The sequence below is a fragment of the Bos indicus genome, chromosome 4 (assembly GCF_029378745.1).
Source record: "Bos indicus isolate NIAB-ARS_2022 breed Sahiwal x Tharparkar chromosome 4, NIAB-ARS_B.indTharparkar_mat_pri_1.0, whole genome shotgun sequence".
Taxonomy (NCBI): Eukaryota; Metazoa; Chordata; class Mammalia; order Artiodactyla; family Bovidae; genus Bos; species Bos indicus.
Genome location: NC_091763.1, coordinates 49,821,785 through 49,835,558, shown reverse-complemented (window position 1 = coordinate 49,835,558; position 13,774 = coordinate 49,821,785). Strand labels below are relative to the sequence as shown.

The 13,774-nt window shown below is 41.6% G+C and overlaps 1 protein-coding gene across 25 annotated transcripts in view; it reads left to right on the top strand.

The window, feature by feature from the left end:
* The window catches only part of NRCAM (neuronal cell adhesion molecule), a 317,222-nt gene that overhangs the window by 50,610 nt on the left and 252,838 nt on the right, over window positions 1-13,774 (top strand). The window contains exon 1 of one of the 25 annotated variants that reach the window (XM_070787757.1): window positions 5,617-5,635. The exons of the other annotated variants lie outside the window; for them this stretch is intronic. The gene's annotated coding sequence lies outside the window, so the exon portion shown is untranslated. Of the gene's footprint in view, window positions 1-5,616; window positions 5,636-13,774 lie in introns of those variants that run through there. 25 annotated transcript variants of the gene reach the window in all.

Sequence of the window (13,774 nt, the reverse complement as noted above, 5' to 3'; positions counted from 1 at the left end):
TTCAACTGCACAGATACAGATTTCAAATCTTGAAAAGCACATTATATCAACCCAAGATTTTCCTTGGGGTATTGATCTGTCTAGTAAATAAATACTTTTTTTTTCTGTTATTACTTCTTTGCCAAAGAGGTAGACAATTAATTAGAAAATGAAAGAAAAAAAAAAATCCCTACATGACTGCCTTCTGGCCAGAAGTGTGACCTGCTGCCATAGAAACATCTCTCTGATCAGAGACAAGATGACAAAGCATAGTTCTGAGAAAGCAGGTTGCTTTGCGCCATGCCTAAGGTTTAATCCTTTCTTTTTTTCCTCCCGGAGGCAATTTCATGTAGTCTTGTCAACCTTGTCAGTTTTATAGGAATGTCTCCAAACATCCCTTAAAAACTGATTAAAATAGACACAATGATGGTGCTCTCAAAGAAATGTGATGTCTTTTCTTTGTCTCTGTATTACTCCTGGAATCACATCTGCAGTTTTGTTTAAAGCAGATGTAGTGTTTAAATCTCTGGCAATGATCCTTGTGAAATGATGAAGATCTGGGTCATGCTGATCTAAAGGATGTACTTTCCTGTGCTGCTGGCCCTGTTCTGTCCTGGGAGAGTCGTTCTTGTCGGGTGGAGAAAACAATGAAATGTTTCTGAAATGTTTGTGGTGTCTCTCAGAGGAAAAAGAAATTCTATGGCAGATATATAGCCAGAGGAGTCCCCTGCAGAGAACCCTCAAGGGTAAGAAGTACCACGTGGGAGAAACCACACGGAAGCCACAGGGCTCTCTTGTCCCCTTTCTGTGGGCAAAAATTAGGATGTAGGACAACCACTTAATTAAGAAGCATTTATTATCTCTTTTGTCAGGCTTCTGAGTGCGTTATGCTTCTCAGACCTAAGTCTCCTTTGAAGTTATAGGAAGTTGTAATATTGCTGACTTCTGCTCCCAGCCTACATTTGCACCCATTGAAAAATATAGCACAGAAACCAGATAGGTGGAGACAAAGCGATGCTGGCTTTATTATGGTGAAAGCTGATTGGAGAAATGGTTAGATGTGCGGCCACAGAGGGCTTCCTGGTACTTGCCCCTCCTTTAGACATTCTGACCCTCCTGGTCCCACTGCAGGTGGAGCCTGTCCAGAAAAGGCACCCTTGTTGTCAGTGATCGACCCAGAAAGGCCAGAAGACTCAGGGCCAAGACGATGCAGCTTCTTCTCCCAAACCCGCCATGCTGATGACCAGGTGTGATGGGAGAGTGGGCAGAAACTGGAGGGGTTCTACATATGCTTTACCTTCCAGTCAAAGGGAGTGAATAGTGTATTGCTTCTGTGAGGAAAGGCAGAGTAGAAATGCCCGTCATCCTCAAAACCGCTCGGGCCCCGTGCTCCACAGCCCTCCACTCTGAACCTGGGGCTGGTCCTGCTTCTCCCCACCCAGCTCTTGGCTCCTGGGTGACACTTCTGTTCTCTGTACTTTCTCCACAGTACACCCACTGCTGCAGCTGCCCTGTCCTAACTCCCTGGGATGCCTCTTCTCCAGGGATCACGCTCCCTCCTGCCTCTCTCCCCTCTTCCCTAGTAGTCGGCTATAGGTGAGAGCTGATGCTTTTGCTTTTTGTACCTTTTATACTTATCGTATACACTCTCCAATACTGTGTGCTTCCTGGTGACTCATGGTAAAGAATCAGCTGCTAATGCAGGAGATACAGATTTTCTTTTTTCTTCTTTTGGGTTTTCTTTTTTTTTTTTTAATTAATTTATTATAATTGGAGGCTACTTTACATTATTGTGGTGGTTTTTGCCGTACATTGACATGAATCAGCCATGGTTATACATGTGTCCTCTGTCCGAACCCCCTCCCACCTCCCTCCCCATCCCATCCCTCTGAGTTGTCCCAGTGCACCAGCTGTGAGTGCCCTGTTGCATGCATCGAACTTGGACTGGTGATCTATTTCACATATGGTAATAATACACATGTTTCAATGCTATTCTCTCAAATCATCCCACCCTCACCTTTCCCCATAGAGTCCAAAAGTCTGTTCTTTATATCTGTGTTTCTTTTGCTGTCTTGCATATAGGGTCATCATTACCATCTTTCTAAATTCCATATATATGCACCTGTTTTTCTTTCTGACTTACTTGACTCTTTATGATAGGCTCCAGTTTCATCTACCTCATTAGAACTGACTCAAATTCGTTCTTTTTAATAGTTGAGTAATATTCCATGGTGTATATGTACCACAACTTTCTTATCCATTAGTCCGCCGATGGACATCTAGGTTGCTTCTATGTCCTGGCTATTGTAAACAGTGCTGTGATGAATGTTGGGGTACATGTGTCTCTTTCAATTCTGGTTTCCTTGGTGTGTATGCCCAGCAGTGGGATTGCTGGGTTGTATGGCAGTTCTGTTTCCAGTTTTTTAAGGAATCTCCACACTGTTCTCCATAGTGGCTGTACTAGTTTGCATTCCCACCAACAGTGTAAGAGGTTTCCCTTTTAGGAGATATGGATTTTATCCCTGGATTGGGAATATCCCCTGGAGAAGGAAATGGCAACCCACTCCAGTATTCTTACTTGAAAAATCCCATGGACAGAGGAGCCTGGTGGGCTACAGTCCATGGGATCAAAAAAGAGCTGTACATGATTTAGTAACTAAGCAACAATAACCCTTGGATAAAAGGGTCAAAAATCAGAATAATTCACCGTGGAGGGAAATTTCCTTAAAATAATCCTGAAACAGAATACAATGTTAATGTTATTGTACAGATTAACAAGTCTTATGTGGACAATATGAAAGACTTTAAAACAAAATTGTTGTCCCAAGGATGACATTGCAAATGAGGCATTTTTCTTTTCTTGAAAAAAAGTGAAAAAGTGAAAGTGTTAGTGGCCCAGTCATGTCTGACTCTTTGGGACCCCATGGATTGAAGCCCACCAGACTCCTCTGTCCATGGGATTTCCGGGGTAAGAATACTGGAGTGGATTGCCATTTCCTTCTCCAGGGAATCTTCCCAACCCAGGGATTGAACTCAGGTCTCCTACACTGCAGGTGGATTCTACACCATCTTAGTCTCTAGGGAAGCCCCCTTTCTTTTGTTGCTCTCACTTAAATAATGACCCTAGGTCAAACTAGTGTAGAAGAAAAAAAATCAGTCTCAAAGATCTTAGGCCCCCCTTTCTCCACTGTTCCTTATAGGGGCTCAGACACTTCACCCCACCCCTCCATGTCACTTGCTATGACAGGGGACTTGCCCCTGATGAGGTGACCTGTTGTTTCCTTGGACAGCTCTTCTTGTTACAAAGTTCGCAGTTCTCTACTGAAGTAAAATCTACCTCCAGAGGTGTGATTCTAATATACAATGGAATGAGCTTTAAAAAATTATCTAGGGCCAGATCCCACCCTAGACTAATTAAGTCCCTGGAAATGGGTCATTAGCATGTTTTTGCAAATGACCTTGGGAGTGTCCTGGGCAGTGAGGACTGACAACCACTTTCCTCCTGGAAGCGCATCAAATGTTTAAAGAATGCTCTCATGTTTCACCTCCATCTCTTCTTCAAAATTATCCTCCAGTCTTCATGTGAAACCGCTTGGAATGATTCTCTGTATAATGAGTATCATTTTATACCAAAATCACTATTACAGGGTTGCTCTTTTGAAGAAATTTGATGAAATACAGGTGTGGTGATAAAAAAAAATCATGCTATAAGGAATCAGACCAAAATTTTTTCCTGGGCTATTTAGTTTACACACATGGGCTTATGTTTTTGTATCCATACTTTAATGGTGTTCGCAGACTTGAAATTCAAAGTCTACTCAGTTGCAGCAGTGGGACTAAAATGCCATGTAAGAATCTGAATTTGAGAGGCTCCTGAGTCAGAAATCTGTGTGCTGAGCAGGACCTTATGAGTCTACCTCTGTTTTTTCATGTCTCAATGTTCTGCTTTTTGTAATGATTTATTTTTTTAAATTTTCATTGGAGTATAGTTGATTTACACTGTTGAGTTAGTTTTTGCTGTATAGCAGAGTGAATCAGCCATACATATACATATCCCCCTCTTTTGTACACTCTTTTTCCCATGTAGATCATTACAGAGTATTGAGTAGAGTCCCCCGTGCTGTACAGGAGGTCCTTATTAGTTATCTGTTTTATATATAGTAGTGTGTATGTGTCCGTCCCACTCTCCTGTTTATCCCGCCCTCGCCTTTCCCTTCTGGTAACATAAGTTCATTTTCTACATCTGTGACTTGATTTTGTAATGATTTAAAAACCAACCTGGGGTTGTGGCAGGAATAATCCAAAAGTGAGACACTTACCTGTCTTGATGAGTGGAAAACCAGTCAATCAAATACAGCTTCTTAAAAGAGAGATATATTATTTGAAATCAATGAGATTATTAAAATATTTAGATCATAAATATATCAGTGTGTAATGTTTAATGAAATAATTTTATGAATTATATAAAATAAAGCCCTGTAAACAATGTGATGTAAATAAAATAAACAGCATACTCTATTTTAATCAAAAAAAAAAAAAAAGAGAGAGATATAATAGGCAGGATATAAATTGAGGGGTTTCAGGTTTGGTAGTGAGAACTAGAAATTTTGATATGTGTCATGTTAGAACCTAGGTTTCTTCTGTAAGATTATTTATCTAGGAAGTTGAAATAAACATGGCCTTGTATGCACAGTTTCTATGGAGTATGAGGCTTGTTTTTGCCTGGGGAAATTTTGTTAAAGCTGAATTTCTCATTGAAAGGAGGGTATTTCACAGATCTCTCAGAATATGATGTTCAAACACCCAGAGCATCGCATTGTGTGTGGAGTATGTGTGTGACTAAGGCATCGTGTCAACACCAAAAAAACCCAAAACAAAACAGTTCCTGGACCCCTGAGGTAGGCACTGGGATGAAGGTGGGGTGATTTGATCCTCAGGCTAGTGCCTGGAGCCTGGGATGACCTGAGAAATGTTGGAGATGAAAAGAGAATTGAAGAGTGATAGGACATGAATCTAAAAAGACTCTGCAGAGAGGCTAACAGGGGGTGTCAGACAGATGGGACGTTGGGGGAGGACATGTCGAGAGGAGCCCCAGTTTTTTGTATGTCTGTAGCAGGGTGTTAGCAGAGAAGGAGCCATGAAAAGCATTTGGCTGGTTATTGATGGTAATTTACAAGTTGCTGTTATTTTTTTCTTTTTCCTGTAAGGGATAGAAAATCATTCATTCATTTCTACTGAGTAAAAAAAAAGTCAGTATTGTTTCATTTTAGCTGAAGTGGTGATAGTAGTCAGTATCTGGAAATCGTTCCTTTTCCCAGACTACTTTTCTCTTAATGCTATGGTCAGCTCTAACATTGCTCTTGAATTCCTGCATGGCATTCATTCATTCATTCTCTGATTAAAGGGGCCATGTTCCTTTGAGATTGTCCGCTGTTCCTCATCCAACTTTTTCACCTGCTCAGGTGTTTTTGTCTCATCACCAGCAGCTCCCCAGGCACACCACACCTCTCATCCCTTTTCCAACCCACAGCACTTCATTTATCTGATTTTATTTTGCTGTGTCTTACAGAGGCTGGGGGTGACAGGACTGAGAAGAGCCATGCCTGTGACAGCCACAATCCGTTAACTCAAGGAGATTGTTTCTTTCTGAATGAGGGTTGGTTCCATTCGTTTCTCTTCTAATCCCTTTCTGAGAGCACTCAGCCTTGGTGAGGAATGAAACCCTATGCTCTGTGGCCTCTTTCCAGCTGGGTGCAGTTCCAAACTGCAGTCAAAGCCAACACTAATTATCTTCAAAGTTTCTTATTAATTACAGAGTAAAGACATATGTGAGTGAATATTGAATATTAATTTTCTCTAATAAGAAGGTTTGGCTATTTTATTATGAATGTGAAGCTGTCTTGGGATCTATAGATGGAACGCTGGCATATAGCCTCCAATGTCTGGAGAGGATGATGGTGCCCTCTGGCAGGAAGCTTTGAATTTTCTAGGACAGCTTTTCTCACATTCTTGCTTAAAGGCCTGTGCCCAGCTTCATGACTTGGCAAACAGAGCAAAACCTCCTGGATTTGAACTGGTCCGATAGACAATCTGTGGTCACCCCGCGGGGCCATACCAAGTTCATTGTGACATTTTCTGTGTTTCATTTTTCCTAGATAAATCAGTATCTCAACTAGTTTGTGGATTTAATCTAGTTTTAATCCACCTCAGAGAATGTTGGGCTTTTAACAGTATCAGTTCTACATGATCTAACAACTGCCTGGAATAGTCCCTAGGAGGCAATAGGCTCTTTAAAGTTAGATTTAATTAACTATTACAGATTATTGAAGCAAGACTCAATTTCTTTGCTGGGTAGCACTTTAAAAAGGCATATATGTGTTCTTTGTACTTGAAAATGATAGAACCACTTCTTTAAAAATGTTCTCTTGTACTTTCATATCAATTATATCAATTCATCTTCTCATTTAGCTTTGGAATGCTTTGTTTTATGTTAATCAACGATTCTTGGCTTCATGATTCTTGGCTTCACATTAGGAGAACCTCTTCAGTTCAGTTCAGTTCAGTCGCTCAGTCGTGTCCGACTCTTTGCAATCCCATGAACTGCAGCGCACCAGGCCTCCCGATCCATCGCCAGCTACCAGGGTCTACCCATACCTACGTCCACTGAATCGGTGATGCCATCCAACCATCTCGTCCTTTGTCGTCCCCTTCTCCTCCTGCCCTCAGTCTTTCCCAGCATCATGGTCTTCTCAAATGACTCAGCTCTTCGCATCAGGTGGCCAAAGTATTAGAGTTTCAGCTTCAACGTCAGTCCTTCCAATGAACACCCAGGACTGATCTCCTTTAGGATGGACTGGTTGGATCTCCTTGCAGTCCAAGGGACTCTCAAGAGTCTTCTCCAACACCATAGTTCAAAAGCATCAATTCTTCGGCACTCAGCTTTCTTTATAGTCCTACTCTCACATTCGTACATGCCTATTGGAAAAACTATAGCCTTGACTAGATGGACCTTTGTTGACAAAGTAATGTCTCTGCTTTTTAATATGCTTTTCAGGTTGGTCATAACTTTCCTTCCAAGGAGTAAGCGTCTTTTAATTTCATGGCTGCAATCACCACCTGCAGTGATTTTGGAGTGCCCAAAAATAAAGTCAGCTACTGTTTCCACTGTTTCCCCATGAAGTGATGGGACCGGATGCCATGATCTTAGTTTTCTGAATGTTGAGCTTTAAGGCAACTTTTCCACTCTCGTCTTTCACTTTCATCAAGAGGCTTTTTCGTTCCTCTTCACTTCTGCCATAAAGGTGGTGTCATCTGCAGATCTGCTTAAGACCAGTTAAATCAACATCTCAGGTGTGGATTTGGGGCACCTGAGGTCATAATTTTTTAACAGCTTTATTGAAGTCCAATTCACATAACAACAACCTGCACATATTCACGATGAGCAGTCTGATCAGTTTTGCCATATGTGGGCATGTGTGACACTATAGCCACAGTCACGGTGGTGAACACATCATCTATGGATTCCTCAGCGCCAGTGGAGGGGGAGGGAGTGGCAAATGAGCCTTGGAATCCTGAGCTCTTATAGCTGGTCTCATCTAATATTTAATAATAGTAACATCAATGAGAAGAGTTATTTATCATTTCACAACCCAGCCTTTTTTTTTTTTTTTTTGAAGCATAATGTGTTTTTTTTTTTTGAGGCCTAATCTGACTGCATTAAGAAGAAACATTTTTTCTGTCAGACTATCAGTGTGTTTCTCTTAAACTTTCTTTCTGGCCCACAAAGGACTGTTTCTACACAGTCTAGTTTGGGGACTCATGTGTTCATCTTTTCTGCTCTGATATGTTCACTAGAAAAGTCAAGATTTAACAGCAATCGGAGTCAGCCAGTGCCTCTGATGACATGGAAGCGAGCAGATCTCTCATTGCCAAACTGCAGATGTAAGAAAATCTGGCAAAGGTAGGGCCATGATGGGGATGGTGGGAGTCGGATGGGACCTGATTGGGGACCCAAGTGGAAATGTGGGCTGCCACCGCTCCAAGAGGGCACCCAGCCTGAAACCGTTTCAGTTCTGATCAAAATCCTGATGAGGGAAATGGAATTTTTAACTTAATAATGCTCCGTGTGTCAACTGTGTTAAGAATGTCGCTGATTGTTTTTCAGCCAGTACTAGTAAAATAGTATCTTTTTAGAATACGATTTTTAAAAGTCAGCCAAATAGAATAGCTTTAAGGCCAATATTTGGAAGTTGGTTAAATGAAAATGATTTCTTTACATGCTAGAATATTATGCAGATGTTACATGACCGTAGACTATGGTCATCTTGTATTATTAGGTGAGAACAGTGAGTTACTAAATCAGTGCATCCTATATGATTCCACTCCTATTTTTTAAAATGTATATGCACACACACATTCAGGAAAAATAGAACACTTGGAAGACATACACCAAAACATTGACAGTTTTTAAATTTCTGGGGATAGAAGATAACATTTGGTTTTAATTTTTTAACCTTTACTCTCATATTTTGAAAAATGAAAATACTTTTTTTATCAGAAAAAAAGCAGTGGTATTAAAAATCACCTGCAAAAGTTCTCCCCGGTAAAATAAAACAGTCCAGTCAAAATGAGGACTGAAAATAAAAACCATTAGCATTCCAGCTTGGAAATAGTGTGAATTGCTGGTAGGCGGCCGCTCACTCCCTGTTTGTTATGCAGTTTGCATAAATGACAGGACTTCAGCAAAATAAACAAACCCCTGGTCAAGTTGGAACTAGTTCAGTTGGCTCTCAGACATCCAAGCAGATTTGTTTGATTTATTCTATTAAACTCAAGTTCAAGGTTGCAAAGCATGTGTATTCCTGTTGAAGTGTGTTGGCATTTCATTTCATTTTGACTGACTCCAACTGTTGTTTAGCAAGAAGGTAGGGCGGTATGCACATTAGCAGGTTTCTGCATATGGTTATCACATTGGTTTTGGAAAATTCGTTTCCAAGGCCCATCAATCTGAAGAGTGTTCTCTTTAACAAGGGAGGAGACATGAAATCAGTGTATGCACCTCTTGTTGTTCAATCACTGTCATGTCCAACTCTTTGTGACCCCATAGGCTGCAGCACGCCAGGCTTCCCTGTCCTTCACTATCTCGTGGAGTCTGCTCACACTCATGTCCATTGGGTAGATGGACATCTTATCCTCTGTCGCCCCCTTCTCCTCCTGCCCTCCATCTTTCCCAGCATCAGGGTCTTTTCCAATGAATTTGCTCTTTGCATCAGGCAGCCAAAGTGTTGCAGTTTCAGCTTCAGCATCAGTTCTTCCAGTGAATATTCAGGGTCGACTTCCTTTAGGATTGACTGGTTTGATCTCCTTGCAGTCCAAGGGACTCTCAAGAGTCTTCTCCAACACCACAGTTTGAAAGCATCGATTCTTTGGAGCTCAGCCTTCTTTATGGTTCAACTCTCACATCCATATGTGACTACTGGAAAAACCATAGCTTTGACTGTATGGGCCTTTGTCAGCAAAGTGATGCCTCTGCTTTTTAATACACTGTCTAGGTTTGTCATAGCTTTTCTTCCAAGGAGCAGTTGTCCCTGACCACCAGCCCACTACTCTTGGTTGACTCTGTCCACTGTTTTTGCCACTTGCAGCTTCGTTCTCTCTCTCTTTGTGTTTATTACATGTCTCCTCAGCCTATAAGTGGGCTCAAATCTCCTCTGGCTAAAATGCACTTCTTATCTCTGCTTCTCCTTAGAGGTTCCATTCTCTTTCTCTCTTCTTTTTTACTGCCAGGTCTCCATAAGATTGTCAGTATTTACTGTGTGATTCCAGCCAGAAATACCTTCTGCCTCCTCTGGAATCCCCAGACACTTGATATGCTGTTCACGGTATTCATGTCAGCCACAAACATCCCCAGCACTGCACCAGGTATATTCCGGCGTTTGACACATTCCTCCCACTACCTCTGAATTCCTAGGGACATAGCAGGTCATGTTGAAACTGATTCTGAAACTTCTGGACACAAATTCAAGGGTATAGGAGCTCACACAACTCAATAACAGAAACATAAGCAACCCAGTCCAAAAAAATGGCCAGAAGGCCTCAATAGACATTTCTCCAAGTAGAAGACATACAGATGGCCAATAGACATGTGACAAGATGCTCAAGATCGTTAATTATTAGAGAAATGCAAATCAGAACTGCAGTGGAGTTCCATCTCACACTGGTCAGAATGGTCATCATTTAAAAGTCCACAGTTTGCCCATGTAGACAGCTGCTCTGCCAACAGCCGTCATACAGAATTACTTATAGGGTTAAGAGAAGTATTGTCAGGGAGGCCCTTAGCCTACATCTGGCTCGTGACAATCACTCATTGAAGGCTGAAGCACTTCTTTTCTGATTGGCTCCTTCCTTTCCTACCTGAACACAGATTCAGAATAAAGAAACCATGCTGAGGTGTGAGTGTGGAGCTGCCAGCAAATTTGTGTGATGTAAACTGGTATCCCAGCAAACTGCCAGCACATAAGCCTCCCAGGCAGTCACTGTAAGATCACCAGGCACAAACAGAAGGCCACAAATGCCAAGGGTCTCTTCTCTCTGCTTTGCTCAAGCAGTGTGACCTATCCAAAGCATCTGAAATCACAGAAAATATCCATAGCAAGTATTCAAACAGCAGATGGCATTCCTATGCCAGAAGCTCTCCATGCCAGCAGCTCCCCCACACATCCACAGCCACGGCGGGGGAGGGGGAGCATCACACTTTCTTCTTTCCTGGGATTTGCCATCTTTTTCTCGTCTCCAATGCCAGTGTCTTCTCACAGGATTTACAAGAGAAGAAAAGTCTCACTGTTCTGGAAATGCTCGAAAACGTTCCAAAACTTTCTTAGCATTCTTCCTAGCAACAGATCCAGTGACTTCTCTCCGCATTTCTCCTGGGTGGCACCATTCTCATTGTGTTTATCTCTTTGTGCCACCAACTGGCCATACAGCCTTGAGCCATTAGACCGCTTTCTGTGCCTCAGTTTTGTTCTCTGGGGAGAATAAGACCTCCCTCCTCGTAAAGTTCCCATGAAGATCAAATATCTGCCAGCGACAGATAGTACCCAGTGACAGAAGTACCCAGTATGGAGTAAGCACACAATATGTTTTGCTAGGTAGTCATGTTATCCACATGAACCATGATCGCTTCCATGTTGGTGGAACTAACATGACTAAGAATCACATGATTTGCTTTTGGTGTCCTGGCTTTGCCACTTACTGACTGGGATGAATCATTGAGAAGTAACCTGCTCTTAGTTTATTTTTATCTGTAAAATATCAAGTAGAATACTTATTTTCTGAATTAAGTGAGATTACTTCTATGAGAAATATCATAAAAATGCCATACAGCCCAAGATGGTGTTATGATCTCTCATCTCTGTCTTGGAGCAGAAGCTTCCATGTCTTTGTCGCCTTTGTGTTTCTTGTGGCTCCCAGGGCTAGGACCTGGCCACTGGTGGACCTGAACAATGACTGTTGAATGAACAGTTTAACAGTTCAACACAACTGAGAAAAAAAACACGCCAAGAGGACCTCTGTGTAGCGAAGAGACACAGCATGAGATCTATACATGCATTTCAGTTCAGTTCAGTTGCTCAGTCGTGTCCAACTCTTTGCAACCCCATGGACTGCAGCACACCAGGCTTCCCTGTCCATCACCAACTCCTGGAGCTTGCTCAAACTCATGTCCATCGAGTTTGTGATGCCATCCAACCATCTCATCCTCTGTCGTTCCCTTCTCCTCCTGCCTTCAATCTTTCCCAGCATCGGGGTGTTTTCCAATGAGTCAGTTCTTTGCATCAGGTAGCCAAAGTACTGGAGTTTCAGCTTCAGCATCAGTCCTTCCAATGAATATACAAGGTTGATTTCCTTTAGGATTGACTGTTTTGATCTCCTTACAGTCCAAGGGACTCTCAAGAGTCTTCTCCAACACCACAGTTCAAAAGCATCAATTCTTTGGTGCTCAGCTTTCTTTATGGTCCAACTCTCACATCCATACATGACCACTGGAAAAACCATAGCCTTGACTAGATGGACCTTTGTTGGCAAAGTGATGTCTCTGCTTTTTAATACACTGTCTAGGTTTGTCATAGCTTTTCTTCCAAGGAGCAAGTGTCTTTTAGTTTCATGGCTGCAATCACCATCTGCAGTGATTTTGGAGCCCAAGAAAATAAAATCTGTCACTGTTTCCATTGTTTCCCCATCTATTTGCCATGAAATGATGGGACCAGATGCCATGATCTTCGTTTTCTGAATGTTGACCTTTAAGCCAGCTTTTTCACTCTCCTCTTTCACTTTCATCAAGAGGGTCTTTAGTTCTTCCCTTTCTGCCATAAGGGTGGTATCATCTGCATAACGGAGGTTATTGATATTTCCCCTGGCAATCTTGATTCCAGCTTGTGCTTCATCTAACCCAGCATTTCACATGATGTACTCTGCATGTAAGTTAGATAAGCAGGGTGACAATATACAGCCTCTACATTCTTCTGTCTCAATTTGGAACCAGTCCATTGTTCCATGTCCATTTCTAACTGTGGCTTCTTGACCTGCATACAGATTTCTCAGGAGGCAGGTAACATGGTCTGGTATTCCCATTTCTTGAAGAGATATACTTACATATGTTCTTTAAGACCGATCCATCAGCCCCTCTCCCTAGTCTTCTTTTATATGAATTCAACCCTAGGAAGACTGGAAGTATCCAGTTAGAGCCCAGAGGATGGGCTTAGTTGCTCTGGGCAGGCACATCCACCACAATAAGGAATTACAGCTCAACAGCCTGACAGCCAAGGTGGAGACAGAAAAACTAAGGAAAGCAGACACTGGAACTGGAACTTAAAAAGCCCTTTTATGTGGGGTGGTTTTTTTTGTTTTTTTTTTTTTTTTACTGTAAGGAGAAATCTCATGTGACTTACTGAAAGCAAAGTTAGACAAAGTAGCTGAGCTCTTTGGAGAACAATTTCACTGTCAGGGGTATACCAGATGACCTACAATGACAGCTTCTACTAATTTTCATGATTGCTTCAGGGAAGGATGAGGCGAGTTTGACTGTTTTTGCAATATGTTTCTCAAATATAACTTCTTGGTCTGCTGCACAGGTAATTACTCTAACCATAAAGTTCATGTTGCCAATTATCTCAACTATGGCCTAATTTTCCCTAATGATGCTGAAGCCTAATTCTTCTGGGTTTTGCAGTCTCTACCAAGTAAATGTTAAAACCTTTACTAGCAAAATCAACTGCTTGGCCATGTCAGTTTATGTAGCTATTTATATCTTTTGGATGATTTGCAGTCAATTTGGAGAACTGCTAATGATTAAAATTAAAGAATGACCTAGAGGCTAAAATTAATTCATTTTAATTTATTGACAGTTTGGTTTTCACTATATTTTGTACCACTATTGGCTCTGTGAAATAGTGTCCCATTCTGTGTTGTATCATCGCATGAACAGCATTCTACGTGGCATGCTTGTCTAATCTGGAGATGACATGGAGGTGAAAGGCATAACACATATTTTGAAAGGGCAGAATTGAGATGTCAAATGTTTTTGGCAAGTTTAATGATAAACTCCATTCTCAAAAGGTGAAATATTAAAGGGGTGAAAATAAAACCTCCTCCTGGTTCTAGCAAAAATACCTACAAAAAATAATGGAGCTGCCGTCAACCTGATTTGTAGCTATAAGAACAGCTGGTAATTGAGGTGGCATAACTTAGTTGATATGCATTGGGCATCTGGAGCTGTAGAGAACAGAGACTCATTCAGGAC